We start from the raw sequence: 5,373 nt of genomic DNA, 5'->3' as shown, positions 1-5,373 counted from the left end.
AACAACATGCCACTCATAATTCCACACTTGTTGCTCAAATACGAATCTGATATGATGCCGATATTACTAAAACAAATAATGTTTAATTGGTCAGTTGATGTACCTACTTTACTTTCGAAAGGCATGTGCACCACATATAGAGAGACAGCAGGGAGTTGCATTCTTAATGTGCTCTGGTTCATCATGTGTGGGCACTACGCAACGACCATTTTATTATCCAAAATCTGCTTTCTCTTCTTTAGCATGTTCCTCTTCCATTCTTCTTTAATAAGTTCTCTCTCCGTTCCTAAATACAAGTCTTTGTATAGATTCCACCATGGACTACATATGGAGCAAAATCAGTGAATCTACACTCTAAAATGTATCCGTGTACATCTATATGCGATCCATAATGGGAATATCTACAAAGACTTATTTTGGAACGAAGGGAGTATGATAGTAGTACAGTATGTTCCTTGTAATGAAGATGAGCAGGGGCATTTGTAGTGTAGAGGTCTATACGGTCGGTTGTGATGGACATTTTGAACTCTTCGGGCCTCTTTGTTTCGTAAGATTTTGTAAACATAGGAATAGGATTTGTAGTGGCCTGCCCACTTGAATCCTATAAGATTAGCAAGGAAATGCGGGGAGCTGTGTCGCCTTTGAGAGTTACACTGATATTAACAGTACCGCACCTTCAGTTGAAGAGAGATGGTATCCGAAGCCTTTCTAGCCATACCGGCAATACTAGCACATATATATTCCAGCAAGTTCCACTTTGCTGATTTTACCCCTGATGCTTACAATTTTCCCGTTATATCTACACTATGATCTGTGTAGCTGCTATGTGTCAGCACTAGCAGCAGTCCACTCTTGAAGCTAAACAACACACCAATCATAAGTCCAAAGCTTACTTGTTCAAATATGAATTCTGATATGATACTGATATTAGTTAACAGACACACATTTACTTGGTCATGTAATGATCCCACTTGATTTTCCAAATGCATGTGGCCACATATAGAGAGACAGCAAGGAATTGCATTTCTTTGGGCGTTGTGATTCAGCATGAGTGGGCAACCAACATTGTATGAAATGAAGCGGAACCTCAAGAATATGCCTGCTCTTCTGTTCTTTAACATGTTCCTCTTTTGTTATTCTGTATTTAGTATGTACAGTATGTTCCGTGTCCGGAAGGGGCGCAGGGACATATGCAGTCAATAGTTGATAGAGCTGGCATGTACGTGATCGATAGGCTTTCAATTAGTAGCGGCAATACAACACCGTATTTTCCAGCCAATTCCACTTTCCCGATTTATATATCGTGGTTATGGTGTACCCCTTTTATGTACACTATGATCTGCCTAGTTGCTGTGTGCTCTTGTTATTATGGTTTGGCAATAAACTCTCTACACAGTATATTATGAACCTATCATCTGCCAACTATCCTTACTTTTGGAACCTACTTTTTTGCGTACTTGTGCCAGATTATATTAATGCACGCACCATATTACAACACACATGAGCTCTCTCATCAGAATTCAGTGATAGCACACAAGGGTTTACAGGGGCGCCCTTTGTCGGTGTCAAAACCGGCGGATCTCGGGTAGGGGGTCCCGAACTGTGCGTCTAAGGTTGATGGTAACAGGAGACAGGGGACACGAAGTTTTATGCAGGTTCAGGCCCTCTTGATGAAGGTAATACCCTACGTCCTCCTTGATTGATGTTGATAAGTATGAGGGTTACAAGAGTTGATCTACCACGAGATCGTAATGGCTAAACCCTAGAAGTCTAGCCTGTCAGATTATGATTGCCTCTACGGACTAAACCCTCTGGTTTATATAGACACTGGAGGGGCCTAGGATTGTGCAAAGTCGGTTACATAAAAGGAAATAATACATCCAGCCGCCTAGCTTGCCTTCCATGCAAAGGAGAGTCCTATCCGAACACAGGGGAAGTCTTCTATCTTGTATCTTTATGGCCCAATAGTCCGGCCCATGTCACACAGGCCGGACGCCCGAGGACCCCTTAATCCAGGACTCCTCAGTAGCCCCCGAACCAGGCTTCAATGACGAGGTGTCCGGCGCACAGATTGTCTTCGGCATTGCAAGGTGGGTTCCCCTCTGATCACTTCAAAGTACCCAACTTAAAGAGTTGTATTTGGCCTTCCATTTAATGTCGCACCCATCGGCTTCTGTGTCTCCACACCTTCTGCTTCCACGTGTCGAGCGAATACGAGAGGTCGGGGTATATTTGCACAACCCCCCCCCCCAGCCACATAATAGAGGCCTCTATTTAACGGGATTGGATCTCAAATCCATTCCACACCTAGCGGAAAATCCTCAGAGTCTTGCCAGGGGAAACCATTCGACATGGCTAGCGTCCCTAGTTCCTCCTCCCGCCCTCACGGCTCCGAAAAAGGCGATTGGGAGAGATATTATGTATCCCATGAGCAGTTGGTTAAGCTCCAAACACAACGATTCCTTCTGTCGGATTTCGGGTTCCGGCAAACCCTTAAGGTTCGAACTCTGGGGTGCACACGGAGATCTTTCCCCTACCGACTCGCGCTTCTATGGCTCGCAAGAAATCTAGGCCGGAAAGAAGAACACTCAAGGGACACGAGGTTTATACTGGTTCGGGCCACCGATGTGGTGTAATACCCTACTCCAGTGTGTGGTGTGGTGGATTGCCTCGGGGGCTGATGATGAACAATACAGGGGGAAGAACGGCCTCGCGAGAGGTGTTCTTGAGTTAGTGCGATGTGTTCTACTCGGTCTGGATCCCTCTCCCTCTTTCTCTTCTCTCTCCCTTTTTTCCTCCTCCCATCCCTATGGTGGTTAGTCCTATTTATAGAGGCCCTGGTCCTCTTCCCAAATAATGAGCGGGAAAGGCGCCAACAATTGACCATTTTGAAGGGGAAAATCTAGTACAAGTTATCCTATGCAAAGGTGGTCTTCGGCTACCAAAAGCACTGGTGATGACGCCATCTTGGGCTCCACGGTGACCTCCGTCCTGCCGCTCTGCTGGTGTTGGTCTCGTTGCACCGGAATGGTAACCTTTGCCCGATGCCTTGGACTGTGCGTGTTCCCTTTGCACTGAAGGGGAAACAAGGACACTGCACAGGCCGGCGCCTGCCTGGCGCCCGCCTGATCTCAATCGTCATGGCTTGCGTCACAGGCTCCTCGTGAGGTGTCCCTGCCTTGATCTCTCCGCCTCCTCGCGAGCCTGCCTAATGAGGTTGTTCCTGAGGAAGCTTCCTGTCATCCGCCCCGCAGGGCTTGGCCCCTCGCGAGGGTCTTGAGTTTGAGATGATGAAGCTGGGCCGCACTGGGCCCCCACTCGAGCCACACCGTAGGTCGCAGGCAGGCAAATCTGGGGACCCCCATTCCCAGAATGCCGACAGTAGCCCCCGAGCCCGAGGCGCGCCCGGGCTGGGCCTAGCAGAGTAGCGAAGGGGCAAGCGCGAAGCGCCGCGGGCCCCAATAGCCTGCAGCCTTGGGCGCCGTGTGGCGACAGATTGGACGTGGGCGTATGCGCTTCCCCACGACGCCTCGGCAACCGCACGACTTGACAAGTCCCTGCATGCAGAGAAATGGGTCATGATTACCTGCGATCGTGGTGGTCGGCGGTTGGCCTTCTCCAGCTATAACTACGGGACTATGTGAGCCTCGTTAGCTTATCCCTTCCTGCTACTCCTTTTCTTCTTCTTGGCTACTCGCCATTCCCATGGCTCCGCCAAAGAGATTCTCGGCCGCGGAGAAAGGAAAAGCTCGTCCGGCAAGGCCAGACTCCCCACCGACCAAGCGCGGCCGAGGCCGCCCTCGCAAGCACCCCGCGGTCCCCGTAGTGGCTTCCCGTGGCCATGGAGGCGGTTCCCTGCGTGGTAGTGAGCGCCCGATTGTCGATGGGAGGCACACCGTGGCCGCGAGGCCCCCCAGGCCGCGCTTTCGCTCGGCGGAGGTGCTGCCGGAGTTTGTTGTGTGGTCAGCGGACCCGACCAGCACCTGGCTCTAGCTCCCCCGTTTCTTCGTAGGTGAACTGCCGGCCGGCGCTCGGGGCGGCCTCTGGCTTTAGGCAGATGGTTGCTGCAGCAGGGCCTCCTGGGCTTCGCTGGAGGTCTCTGCTTCTGGGAATGCGGTCCTGATCCACGGTTGGGAAACGTTTGCCCATGCGCGTGGCCTGAGCCGGCGGTGCACCCTGCACTTCAAATTCGACGGCGACGCCACCCTCTACGTGAGGGTGTTCGGGGAAGACAGTCGCCGCGTTGGGTGCTGCCCCGAAGACGATGACCGCGGCCCCTGCCCAGCCTCGGTGCTGACCAGGATGAAGACGGCGGCAGGCGTGTAGGCAGCAGCGCTCGGGGCTCGCCAAGCTTTGGTGACTCTCTCTCAGGAAGCACCTCCTCCAGCGGTGGCCGCGACCAGCCCCCGCGCCGTCGGGCCCGCCTGGGTGAAGGTAGCGGGTCAGCCTGCCGTCGCACCCCGGTGAAGCAAGAGGAGGGATCCGCCTGAGCCCCTAGAGCCAGCTCAAGCTTTCCCCGCAAGTTGGAGCCGAGCAAGTCGTGCCCATTTTGTTTTTCTTCTTTCCCTGTGCAGAAAAAGAAGGTAGTATAGGGCCCCGTGGGGGCGTGTTAGAACTGTTGCTGTTAATCATCGTGCTGCTTCCGCTATTTTTGCGCTATGTTTCCGCGCCGCGTACCCATGTGCGGGAATTATTTAGCTCAGTAGGGCTTGACGCGGTCCTCGGCTCCCGAGGCTAAGGCCTCGCCACACGCATCATGTCCTGCAAGGATTAGTAGGAGGAGTAGCCTTCGGTCTGGTTGTGGGGGCAATCGGCCCAGGTCCTGCGCTGGTGTCGCGACGCCTGTGGGGCACGGACTGGGAGGGGTGCTCCTGCAGCGGACCCGGACAGGAAAGCTTCAAACGATCGGGGCAGAAAACACTCGCGAGGGCGCCCGCTAACCTCCCTCGCGAGATTTGCGAGAGAAAACGAGGCAAGTGAGTGAAAAAGATAAAGAGTCACAAGCCTGGGACGACAACAACTCCAGTAAAACTTCAAACAGGAACGAACAAGCCAACTGCAGAAAGCAAATGAAAAAGCCGCGTCCGGCACCTATTCTAGTCTTCGACGTCTTCTCACCAGCACGGAGCTAAGTGCAGCCATTGGGCGTGGGCGGGAGCCCCCGAGGCCCGAGGGCGGCACTCCGGAAACTCCGGGGCGTGTACAGGCCCACTCATTATTACGTGAGAGTGTCACGGGCGGCGAGCTTCACAGGCATTGGCCTTCTTCACAGGCACCGGGCCTTTCCCAAAACGCGGCAGCTTCACAGGCATTGGCCTTCTTCACAGGCACCAGGCCTTTCCCAAAATGCGGCACCTTCACAGGCATTGGCCT

The sequence above is a fragment of the Triticum aestivum genome, chromosome 4A (assembly GCF_018294505.1).
Source record: "Triticum aestivum cultivar Chinese Spring chromosome 4A, IWGSC CS RefSeq v2.1, whole genome shotgun sequence".
Taxonomy (NCBI): Eukaryota; Viridiplantae; Streptophyta; class Magnoliopsida; order Poales; family Poaceae; genus Triticum; species Triticum aestivum.
The sequence above is the reverse complement of the archived record's forward strand: the minus strand, read 5'-3'. Positions refer to the sequence as shown.